At 41.9% G+C, this 13,232-nt stretch overlaps 1 protein-coding gene across 8 annotated transcripts in view; it reads left to right on the forward strand.

Moving 5' to 3' along the window:
* Positions 1 to 13,232, forward strand: part of Mapk10 (mitogen-activated protein kinase 10) — a 285,181-nt gene that overhangs the window by 3,709 nt on the left and 268,240 nt on the right. For all 8 annotated transcript variants that reach the window (XM_028773649.1, XM_028773650.1, XM_028773646.1 and 5 more), the window contains exon 2: positions 1,382 to 1,495. The gene's annotated coding sequence lies outside the window, so the exon portion shown is untranslated. The remainder of the gene's footprint in view (positions 1 to 1,381; positions 1,496 to 13,232) is intronic.

The raw sequence follows: 13,232 nt of genomic DNA on the forward strand, positions 1-13,232 counted from the left end.
CACCAGGCATGGCACAGGGCCCCAGGCATTACTAAGCAGTCTGCACAGTAAGAGATAGCATTCTACTGATCTTTCCCCGTACCCCTCCTCCCTCTTCCTCCTGAATGTCAGGAGCAAGACAAAACATAAGCAACAGAGCTTTAAAAGTGCTACTAATGCATGTCAGTGGGTTTTCCTCACAGAAATAAATCCAAGTCCTGGTGTGTGGCTAGTGACCTGCCTGGATGTACCAGATGCTTCCTAAGTCTGGGATCCTGGAGTCATTGTTCTTTTTCCGTGTGGAAATGGGAACCAAAACCATGGGAGTGTGAAGGCAGGCTCCTAGGTATACTTACTTGGCTGTGTTTATTCTGTGTCTTTAGGGGGATCTTCCCTCTTTACACCAACTACCTCACCAAACAGTGATTTTCTGTGCCTTCAGATACTGTCTTGTTCAGCCTAGCACACAGTAGGCACACTAGGCACACAATAGGTGTCTGTTAAGTGAGAAATGCTAGGCATGGAAGATGGTGAGATGGGCTTCAGCTGTTGGAGTCCATGCTCACGTGGGGAGTTGAGTTAACCAACAAGGACAGGGTAGTTTGATGGTCAGTGCAACAGGAACGAAGAAGGGGAAGATCCACTCTGCTCTAAAATGGTGATGCATGACATAGCAGACCACATTGGGATGTTAGAAGTAGATGAAAAGATGGTGGGAAAGGTATTCCTAGAAATCACTGTAACACTCTGGCCAGGGATGAGACCCTTACTTGACCAGAAAGGGAGATTATTTCAGGACAACAGCCATATTGGATAAGCCTGCGGATTGACAATAGGTAGGTAGAACAAGGAAAACTTGGCCCGGGCCTTAAGAATCCATTATAAACTAAGGCAGGCAGCAAGGATAAAGAGTGAGTTTGTAGTAAGATCAGATTACTATAGTGGCCTCTTTTGCCTCCAAACCAGCATCAGCTTAGTTTTATGTTGTAGATCCCAGAGGATTCTTCTTATTGGTGACCACATAGCCTTTCTTCTGGTGAACTCCACTGTGAAAGGAAGACTATGTGCCAGCGGAAGCTGAACTGATTGATGAATCTCAAAACTAAGTTCACAGTTAGAAGAGTAAATATCCTACCCGTTCAAATGATTAGTAACTGAGTTCCATTTTCAGATTTTACAAACTTCTAGCTGTTCAGCTATGGAGGTCACCAAAGTTTCTTGATTTGCAACAGATTCTAACAGAGGCTCTTACCTCAAATGTCCCGTGTCGTTTCCTTGCTCTCTGCCACCTGGGAAAGTGTTCTATTGTATTTGATGTTAGTATTTTGGTTTTAATCTTGAAGATGAAATTTAGTGTGGAATCTTAAAATCAAATTGAAGTATCTTTCTGCTCTGATTTTAGGCTATTGTGAGAGCACCACCAGCAGGACCATCACAGATCTTGGTTATGGCAGCTCAGGCAAGAAGCTGTTGAGCTAGACCTCTTCCCCATAGATGAGAAGCCACAGAAGCAGTGGTAAGTGAAACATCTACAACCGTTCTTTAGTGGGAAGTTGATGGTCGACATGACCCGTTTACCACATCACCACACGTCACCTCATATATGGATCTGAAGAAGCACTGCTCAAAATGGGGTCAATCTAAGCAAAAATCAGAGGAAAAGAGCATGTACGTTAATTGATGGTATGGTACTTCTAATATTGCATATAATTCTGTGGCTTTGAGATACACCACAGCAATCATCTCCGTGAGCCATCCCAGTCTACGTAGGATAGCTTCAGTTAATAACTCCATGTTGTAGAGGTTGGGTGACATTATTTTAAGTGGCCCTGTTTGTTTTCAGCATGCCACTCGATTGATTAAACTCTTTTAGTGGAAAAGTTGGTTCTGAGTTAAATTATGACTGGTTTCTTTCAGAACCAATCCTGTATGTGTCACCCCACCTCATACCCCTCACACACATCATTTAGCTCTTCAGACACACAAGAAAGAGAACTCCATTACACTTGTGGATATTTTCAGCTATAAATCCATTTGGTCAGGAAAACAACATTAAAGTTATAGTTAGTTGCTCTGCCTGCTTAGAATAATTTGAAAAAAATGTATTATTTAAAAAAAATATTAGTGTGCCCAAATACAATGTCTATAGTCAAATATGTACTGGTTTTATAGTCGCCAAAGTCAGCAGTTAGTAAGCTAAAGTCAAGAAGAGGAAGCTATGGTCTGCCAAATAGCATCTTTAAGGAACACTCTGCAGTATCGGTGCCTGGAAGACTCCATGAAAGGAAGCTGTTGGTGCTGGCAATCAATGTCTCACTTCCATTTGCCTGGTGGCTCCTTCAGAGCAAGGCTGTCCCATGCCTTAATGTGACTCCTACAGCTGCAGAAATCTGAGGAAATTAATTCTATAGTGATTCACACTATGGTTTTTACAATCTGCCAACCATCACACTGAAGATGCAAATCCAATATCCAAGATCCACTATAGTGTGCTTTACAAAAATGCGTTGTGTGTTCATTATAAAGGAAGAATCATAGATAATTGCCAATAACCAACCACTTATGATCTATAACAATGACAGTTTTATATGGTTGACTCTAATATTTTTCTGTATGTTACGTGATTAGAAGGCATGCTCTATTCCCAGGCTAAACATTTATCTATTAAGCTAACATTTAACGAGAATCCGTCGTGTAGATATACTGTTAGCTTGTTGACTAGATGGAGTTCTCTGTCTTAAAGGACTTTGCAGTTTAAAGAATGTGTCACTTATATGATGTGTTATTATCAGGACAAATATATCCTAAAGATTGTGTACTTGTGAAGTGTGTTTCGGTAGGTAGACACAGTGTTCAAAGGGATTTCAGAGAGAATCGTACAAATACAGTGAAAATTAGAAAAGGAAGATTTCATGGAAGGGATATTTTAGTGGAAGAGGTTAGCCAGAGGAAAGGCACAGTCAGTTCATGGCAGGGACACTTAGACAATCGGCTGCAAGAGTGCGTGCTTGGGAGCACCCATGCTCAGCACGGGTGGAGAGGGGCGTAGGAGACATGAGGGATGTCAGCTGAGGTGCTTAGAGTTTGCACTACAATGAAGAGCTTTGGGGATCTTAAGGCAGAGAGTGATGCGACTGGCTTATTTTAAAATTGTAGATATTTTTTCTACTAGAAGAATATATCTTCTATTATATATAATAGGATATATATTATAATTAGAAATGGAAGGTGAGGAAGACAATCATGCATCATATGTCACAGACTTCCAGCAAGCTCTGCATGCTCCAGATCACGTACCTTTCCCTCTGCAGCACAGGAATCCTACCTGTAACTTACTCCCTGTTCTTCTTTGTAGAATTTATAACCAAGTGGATCTACAATATGTACCTCAGTTTGTCTGTGCTTCAATTCCACATATTTGTCATTATAGTATATGTGTTCTTAACCCTCTGGTGATAACGTTCACACATAGAACATATTTGTGTGAGTTGGTGCATAGCATTTTATTGTAGAAATATGCCAAAATTTGCTTGTCCCTTTACTGTTGACAGACATTCAGATTGTATCACATATATCTAGAATAAATACCAAGAGAAGGAATTACTAAGTTTTGGGTTATATGTGCCTTTAATTTTAATAAATAATTCAAAAAATATTTTTAAGTTGGACACACCAATTTGTCCTCATGGCGATAGAGAAGGAGAAGCTCAGTATTTTCCTCTATATTTCATTTGCAAGTCCTTATGTTTTTCTAATCAGGTGGATGTGTAATTATACTCATATAAGTATCAATTTGCATTTTGCTGATTACTAATGATGAATATCATTGCATTTTTCTTAATGTGGCCAATTGATGTTCTTTTGTCAAGTGGCTGTTCCAGCCTTTTTAAGATTTGTCTCTCAAAGTCGTATCATTTTTGAATTCTTACTGTGTAATGGAACTACACCGAACACTTTACACACATTAATCTTCAGCTATCTCTGTGATTTACAGAGCAGGGAATGCAGAGTTTAGGAGATTAAAACCTTGCAACAGATACGCAGTGAAGAAGCAATGAATTTAGCATTTACCATGAAGTCTTCCTGACCCGAGAGTTTGTCCAGGGGCTGATTAGGCTGAGGCCAGAGGGAACACTGACAGTGTTGGTACAGGAACAAAAATGCTGATAGCATAAAGAATGGCTGATGGTGGTTACACACCAAAGGAGTAGACCTGGAAATGAACGTCATCATGGGTGAAGAGGGGGGGATGGGAAATGTTGTTCGTTTCTCTATCCATAGGGTAGGTAGATTCCATGTTAGCCATATGTATTGATTTATAGTCTTGGCATTGTTAAAGCCTCTAAGAACATATCTTATGATTGTAGTATTTAATTGGAAATGAATTAAAGCCTGTAAGGTTATAAAGTTTAGGGTTAAAAAGAGAGCACAGTGTTTATTTGTGTCAACTCTTTACTTTCTAAAGGACGTAGTATGAGTTGCTAACAGAGAGCAGGTGGCTTTTTTGAGATTACATATCACCAAGCATCATGTTAAGGATAGACACTAGGACTGCAAAAAGAAATTGTACCCTAAACGCTTTACATGTTAGTACCCTTTGGTCCAAGTCTACTATCTCTGTTAACAAGTAGGCTCTGCTATCTTTATTGAACTTACTCAAGTAGCTTAGCACCATTGTATCTTTTTGCCAATGATTCTACCAATAAAACCACCCATGTTTTATTTATTTTACAGTTATTACCGTACGACCTGCCTGCATAAGGACTCTTCATTACTCTATTGCTCATGCAATAATTCCTATTCTCCTTAAAAAGTACCACATTCTTGCTCAGTCCCATTTCAGAGGCTCCGGACACCTAATTGGAGTGTTGGGAACTCCAGTGTGTCTCAGTCCAGCCCATACTCAGGTGTCCTTTTCCTCTGTGGTTTGCTGCATTTTCTCAGTCTGACTGTATTCACTCTGCTTGTTGCTTATAGATGCCCCCAACTTACAATACATTAACTTATGGGTTTTGTTTTCCCTCACATTAATGCATATATGATGTGCATCTACTAAGAACCATGTTTCAGCAACTAAGAAATGCAGAGACAGGAGAAATAGTCTTTCATAGGGAAGAACCTTCTCAATTGCTAATCCAGTACTAAGTGGTTAGCCCTGAAATCATATATACACAAGTAACACTATACAGACTGCAAATTACATTTACACTTAGAAATATATATATATGTAATATATATGTAATTTGTATGTATGTAGGTATGCATGTGTATATATAACAATAATGAAAGAAAAAGAGATCATGAATTTGAGAGAGAACAGAGGATTACATGGGAGGAAATGATGTAATTATATTCTAATTTCAAAAACAAAAAAGTCATTAAAAAGAATCCTGCTTCAGATTTTGAGGCTTGATCTTTTGCCCAACTGGCGATGTGTTGTAGGATACTTAATTGTGATGACTGAAAGCAGCAGGAATCTGCAGATCCCAATTAGCTGCATGAGATACACAACACTCTATTATAAAATAGGCCTTGCATTGGGTGACTTGGGCAAACTGGAGGTGAATGGAAGTATCTTGAGTCCATGAGATGAGCCAAGATATGATGTTTGTAAGGTTAGGTTTATCATTGGTGCTTTTGACCTCTGAGGTAGTATTGGCTTGCAATCAGTTTGCTGGAGGGAGCATCACAGTCAGAAGAACATCTACGCTGGCCCATGCTGATTGTTTTGGTTCCTTTCCCATCACTCTGACCACAACTCCGACAGACGTGATTTAAAGGAGGAAGGGTCCATTGTAACATGGAAGGATGTTGGAAGAGTTTCAGTCATAATGTCAGAACTGTAGTTGGATTCTTCCCGTGTGTTTGGATTAGGGAGTAGAGTGGGCTGCACTGGGATGTCACCCTCAAAGGTCTTTACTAGTGATCTAACTCCTGAAGTCCAATGCGTGACGTCTAGGTGTTCTAATATATGACCTTGTGGGGGACATTCCAAACTCAAACCTTGACATCATTCTTTCAAACATTTGCTACATTAGGAAGGCACAGCATGGCCTCTTCTAGAGCTGAACATTTAGAGCAGCATCTCAGGTCTCCCTGAGACCCACTGACTTAGAATATGTATCTTAACAAGAGTCAAGTGATTTCATGCACATTAAAAATTAAGAGGTACTGTGTACATTGGCTCTAGCTCTCTTCTGGTGTCTTCTCTTAGAAGTTATCTTTTCTCTTTTCCACTTGGCATTCTTTCCCAGTTCCTTTTGAGCAATCTGAGCAGATCCCCTCACCATGTCACGACAAAGCCTTATTATGCATCCTCTTGTGACTCCGTATCAACAAGGAAGTAGTCCTAGCCAGATTTACTTACCTTTCAAGCTCCTTTGTATAGCCCAGGCACCGAGCTCATACTTGTTGAATGATTGTTTCTTGAAATATGAATAAAAAAGAGACAGACAATACCAGAAACAGACATACAGAATGGCAGATGCAGGTCCAGGAAGACTGAGGAGGAAAGTATACAGCTACAGAGAGAAATAATCAAGCTATATAAAAGCATCTGAAGTTTTATCTCCGATAGTCTGGAAAATGACTTGGAAAAATTCAGTCTCCTTTAAGTAGGTGACATGATGACTGGCATTGTTTGACACGTCGCTCAGAAGAATGGATGACTTCAATTTTGTTTTATAAGCATTGATTAATTTTGCCAAAATTCATTTTACTTTCCTAAACAAAGTGGCCACTGTTCTTTTTACTATTTGAAGGCCGTTGGAAGACCGTGTGCAGTTACTATTGGGAAGGAATATGGACTTGGGAGTATTGGGAAGGAAGTGGGTCTTGAACATGGGAGAGAGGATAGTGAAAACTGAGAAAGTGTGCCTTGTGATATGTAATCAGAGAGCATTACCAAGTTTAGCCTGGAGAAGAGAAATGGGAGTTGAGACTATGCAGTGAGGTGGCGACTGCTTTAAAATAGTTTGAAGGCTTTTGGGAGAAGTTAGAAGGTACAAGATTGTTTTTTAATTGTAAATGGAGAACAAATTGCTGAATAGACCATAGACGTTATACCCGGGAGAGCGTGTTGTTTGTGGAACTGCTTCTATGTCCTTGCTTTATGACCAATGGTAGCTTTCAGGTCCGTGTAAATGTTTGAGCATAGTCATGGTTCACAAGCTATGAAAGGCTTGTTAGGGATTTTCTTGCCCTGTATGGGAAAAGAAAGTCAATGACCTCTGAGCTGTGAGATCCTTAGGATCCCAGAATTACAGTTGCTCAGACAAGAGCAGGAACAATGAATGAAGCCACAGTAAACCTGAAGATGTCAGCTGACATCTACCTCATACCAAACACAGCTTCAAGCGCTCTGCCTACACCAGTCCATCTGGTCTCCCTGAGGGTCTTCTGAACACACTGACTTTATGAACGATGACAAGGAAGTGTAAAGTATTTAGTGACTCTCCCCAGGTTATGAAGCCAGCACTGGCAGAGTCTAGAGACTTTTACTTTGAACTGCATACATTAAAAAAAAAATCTATATGTTCTGTAGCATTAAAGATGAAAGTTGGGCCTGAACAGAGGAGCCTTAACATACTGAAGAGTTAAGTTCTGGGTAAACACAGAGACAAGGATTCCAAGGAACAATACGAAATAATTAAAGGAAGAGACACTATTCTCACAGATTTGTGGAACCAAACACCTTATAAGTGAGATAGATCAGGGACTATGCTGAAGTCTGACATTCTGAGTGCTGTTCTGTCTTGATTCTCAATAACTGTCAACTGACTGAGATGGCGAATTAAATTCTTAGAATTGTTTTAACTCAGTGAAACTGGGAGAAGTATTCTTAATGAGAGTACTTGTTTCTCCCTCCTAAATTCATTATTTATTTTATTATTAGTAGTACTATTATTAGTTTTTTGCTTTCCTTTTCTTTTTTGGGAGGAGACTTTTTTACTTGGTTATTTTGTTTATTCACTTTTCAAATGTTGTCCCCCTTCCCAGTTTCCCCTCCACAAACTCCCTAACTCTTTTCCCTTGCCCCCACCTCTATGAGGGAGCTCCACCACCCGCCTACCCACTCCTGCCCCATTGCCCTAGTATTCTCCTATGCTGGAGCATCAAGCCTCCCATAGAACCTCCCCTCCCACTGATGCCAGATAAGGCAATCCTCTCCTACATAAGCAGCTGGAGCCATGGGTCCCTCCATGTGTCCTCTTTGGTTGGTGTTTTAGTTCCTGGGAGCTCTGGGTGGTTGATATTGTTGCTCTTCCTATGGGGTTGCAATAGCTCCTCAGTCCTTCCCCTAACTCCTCTATCGGGGCCCTCGTGCTCAGTCCGAGCCTGGCTGTGTGCATCTGCATCTGTATTGGTCAGGCTCTGGCAGAACCTCTCTGGGGACAGCTATACCAGGTTCCTGTCAGCAAGCTCTTCCTGATGTCAGTAGTAGTGTCTGAGTTTGGTGTCTTCAGATGGGATGGATCCCTAGCAGTCTCTGGATGACAGGGTTTTTCTGTGTAGTTGTTCTGGCTGTCCTGGAACTCTCTTTGTAGACCAGAAATCTGTCTGCCTCTGCCTCCTGAGCACTGGGACTGAAGGCGTGTACCACCATGCTTGGCTTTCCTCCCAAGTTCATATACTAAACCTTACCTCCTAAGTTGATGTTGTCAGAAGATCTGGCCATTGGGAGATGATTAAATCAAAGGGGGTGAGTCCTCATCCTGAGAAAAATGTTCCTGTGTGAGAATCCAGGGAACAGACTAATTTCTTCTGGCAAGTGAGAGAGGCCCTGCTATGAGCCAGGACATCAAATCTGATTTGCCAGCCTGCTGAATTGCCAGCATTGTTTGTTTGTTTCACAAGCTCCCACCATATGTATATCCACTACTTATATAAGTAGTATATAAGCTACTTTGTTATGGTAGCTCAAGTGGACCAAGATTCTCCAGTTCTGCACACAATCTGGAGAGGTTTTTACACTGATTGATACTAGCTCTTAGGCTATGGGCCTCTAAGGATGGTGGATGCTGAGTCACTGAAGGTTCCTACATAATTGACACCAGATCACATGATTTACTGTTTCAGGGAAAGCTGGGTTTCCCTGCCTCATATTTAGAGAGGAAATTAGTGTCTCCAAAGCTTTCATTATCTCTCAGGGGTTTCATGAAAAATTCTTTGTATTCTGATCACCGGCTTTAGGGGAACTATTATTGAAACCACGGTTCGAGATGCTAATGAGAGTTTGTGTAACATGGGAGTTGTTTTCAAGTTCGGATTTGAAGAGTTTGGTTTATAGTCTAGTTATATTTGTTGCCAATTTATTATTTATAATCAGAATATAAAAAGTATACATGCTAAATGATTCAATGTTTTCTTTCTAGCTGTGCTTTTTGGGGGTGTAGTTTGTGGGTATCTTAAATTCTGTGACTCACTTTTAAGATCTTTCAGATTGGAATATGAACCTTGATGGTAGTGTTTTTAGAAAAATGACAGAATTTGAGACTTAACGTAATTCAACTTTGGAGTACAACTTAGTGTGTGTGAGTATATGTGTGTGCTTGTGGGTGTGTGTGAATGTGTGTGTGTCTGTGTGTGTGAGTATGTGTGACTGTGTGTATGAGTCTGTGTATGAGTGTGTGTGTGTCTGTGTGTTTATGTGTGTCTGTGTGTGTGAATCTATGTATAAGTGTGAATGTGTCTCTGTGTGTGAATATGCGTGTCTGTGTATGTGAATCTATGTGTGAGTGTGTCTCTCTGTGTGTGAGTCTGTGTGTGTGAGTCTGTGTATATGAGTGTCAGTGTGTATGTGTTTAAGTGTGAGTCTGAGTGTGTGTGTATGAGTGTGTGTGTGTGTGTGTGTGTATGGGGATGAGAGAATAACATGTGGTAGTTGGTTTTCTCATTTTCTCAGGTGTACTCTTGGGATTGAACTCAGGTCCTTAGACTTGGCAGCAATCACCTTTACCTGCAGATCCATTTTGTTGGTCTCCTGTGGCTGTGGGGGCAGACCATGAGATATTGACTAGAAAATGTGGGACTGCGTAAGGGTATCCTGGATCATGGTGGAGCAGGTGCCTAGAACCCCGAGGCTCTGCAGACTCTGGGTGGGATTCTGCGTGAGAACCGGCAGGAGTTTGGCGACCCCTAGAACCCAGGATCCTGAAAAGCAGTCAGGTCTCCATAGAATTACATAGGCCAGGCTATAGGCCTCAGGCCTTAGGGATTTACATACTAATGAAGGCCAGAGGACAGAGCAAATTAAGCATGCCTCCCCCAGATCCTCCCCCAATCCCCCTCCTTTCTCCCTCCCTATATAACTCGGGACTGCCCTGAGTTCTGGGGGGTACGCCTAGATCCATCTATCATCTGCCATGACAATAAACCTTTTTGGAACCAAGGACTTCTTTGTGTTATTGGGGCCTGTCATCGCCAAGGCCTCCAGGCCGCTGGAACCATAAGAGTTCCCCCCGAATGTGGGACCCGCCGCAGCGGTGGAAGCTCCTCTGAGGCCCCACCGCTGAGGCGGCTTTTAAATTTTCCCCACAAGAAAACAATTTAGTCTTTTAAAAATTTCTGAGTTTCCATAAATATAACCTTTCATGGGCCCATTGACTATCCTGTTTCCCAGGGCAGTCCAGGCTAGCAATATGGGATGTCTTCAGTAAGACCTCTTTTAGCCGACTGACTACCACTCACATGTAGGCATCGAATTCGGATGGAGGCACCCTCGATTTGCTAACCATCTCTGCTTCTGAACCCAACCGAGTGTGACATCTTCATTCATCCCTCTGGTTAGAGAGTGTCAATGTTTTCTATGAGAATAGACTGCCATGAAGCAAACTGAGGGTCTGGAGCACCTGGAACTGAGTATGAACTGAGGACCTCGGGTTTTGCACAGACAATATCCTCCTGTAGATTAATGACCATTCTACATTAAGATAGCCAGTGACTGCGAGCATGGCATATATAAGAAATGTTTTGTATAGGGGGAGTGAGTGCTTCAATCCTGCCTAGTATGAAGGAGTCATAAGGAAGCGAAGCTGATGCTGGCTTCTCACTGTAGTTCAGCCCTAAGTTAGTATTGTCCTGTGCAGGTCCTTGTGGAGCTGAACTTCTAAAGTGTATGAAAGGGTTATCATAGATTATTTAAACTTCTTCTTAAATATTCAAGCAGAGCATGAGACGACACCCAGTGAAGCACCATGGTGAGGGAGGTGGTGGCTGGTAAAGGGACTCTGTGGGGATGAAAAGCAGATCCTGGGCAGCTGAGAGAGGAGCAGAGTGCAGAGGGAGACTTAGAGGGTACTCAAAGATGGATTTGCCAACGTGCATTTCTTCCCTTACCCCTTTTTTTGCAATCAGTTTGGTTGTGCCCAATCCTATTCTCTCTAGTATAACCCCTGTGATAGTTCAATTACAAGAAGTCATTTTTAATTACTGAGAATTCATTATCTTTTATGACAGATAGATAGTTTAAGCAGAGCCAACTGAACTGACTCCATCCATTCCCCACATCTGTCCTTTTTCCACTAAAGGACTGGTGTACACATATGTCCATTGGCTGGTTTACTTGTGAGATTGACTTTGTAGCAGTTGCCTTCAGAAGACATGATTTCTCAGCTGTACTGGGATTCATCAACTTAGCAGGTCCAATTATTGGCATCTGACTCAGTTACAATATGCCATCAATATTAGATGCTTGCATGAAGATTAGCAGCCCCTTTCAGACACCAGATTTCTATAGCAGGGTCTCTGAAAGATGATCAAGATATAGCCTCCTTCCTCTTTCCTCCTTATAAACACACACTGTGCTGGGCACTGTAGAAATGAAGATATATTTAACTTGTCTCTGCCATAGACACATTGGTGTCAAGCTAGGCCTTTGGGGAGAGATAGGAAGTGGGAAAGCCTGTGATAAATGCCTCTCACACACAGGTAGAACAGTTTCTTTCACAGCGTTAAAGCTTGGGAAACAGTACAACCGTAAAGGACTCAGCTTCTACACAGCATTTTTAAACAGGTTCTGTGGAGTGTTGTGAACCTTCGGCTTTAAGGCACCAGGTTTCCTGGTATCTCCACACTTAGAAAAATTATTGAGCAACTGAAAGGGACCATTGGTGCTTTCCATATTAAAAATTAAACGATCAAATTTGTACATACAATTCATTGAAGAAATCAACAACAGGAAGCCCATTTTATTTATTTTTCTCATGTGGAATGAAGACCACATGAGAAAAAAAGTGGATTGTTTTACATTTCCTGCAAATCTGTTTAATAACTGGTTTAACAAAAGCCAGTGGAGTCCTCTTGACTGCTCAGCAATCTGCTGTCTTTGAGTCATCGCCCATGCTGTCTCTGTGAAGTGGCTGCACACTTGCAAGAGAAGGAGCATGACAGTGTTGAGCCCTGAACTCAGAAGATGTGGCTTGGAATAGTTTGGGTGAGCCCTGAGAATGTCTTAGGATTCTAGGGCACCAGACTACTACGTTCACAAAGAAGCAAGCACTCCACCACAACTGTGAACGTGTTTGTTACAGTTTCCTCTTGGACTGCCACTCAAAGATGGGTGTGGTAAAGCCTGGGTCCTGGGAAGGTGCTGTTTAGGAGTGAGAGGTAATGCTTAGTAAGAAAAAGGTCTTCCAAGTATTTGAAGGGGTGGTGGGACCCTGGCCCTTCCTCTTTCTTCATGGCCATTGAATGAGTGCTTTTGCTTCCATGCTTGCCCCTGGTGTGAGGTGCTGTCACTATCACAAAGCAGAAGGGCTCATCCATCCAAGGTTGAGACCTCCCAAACTGTGAGTGAAATATTTCCTCATTCCCTTTGTCTATGAACAGTATCGTTGGGCTGAGGCAGCAGATGGTGGACTAACAGTATTTTTGGTGATACCAAAGTTAGAAAAACAGTTTCTGGGAAGAGGAACAGAATGTACAAGAAGCAGAGTGAGTTTGGAATTCAGAAGTTTAGGCTTGCATGACCTATACAGAAGGAGACAACAGTCAGGGCCCTGGCTGTGGAGATAAGTGAATCTGGGTGGAGGGAATCTTGGATGGGCTGTGAAGGATCTGGGTTTGTTTTCATAGATGATGGGTTGCTGTGGTCTTCTGAGCAAGTTTAAGAAAGTCATTCTGTCAACAACACTGTGTGTGGCTGGAGATGGAGGGATGTGGTGTGTGTGTGTGTGTGTGTGATGTGTGTGGTGTGTGTGGTGTGTGGTGTGTGTGTGTATGTGATGTGTATGGTGTGTGTGGTGTGTGGTGTG

The sequence above is a fragment of the Grammomys surdaster genome, unplaced genomic scaffold (genome assembly GCF_004785775.1).
Source record: "Grammomys surdaster isolate TR1022 unplaced genomic scaffold, NIH_TR_1.0 233, whole genome shotgun sequence".
Lineage (NCBI taxonomy): Eukaryota > Metazoa > Chordata > Mammalia > Rodentia > Muridae > Grammomys > Grammomys surdaster.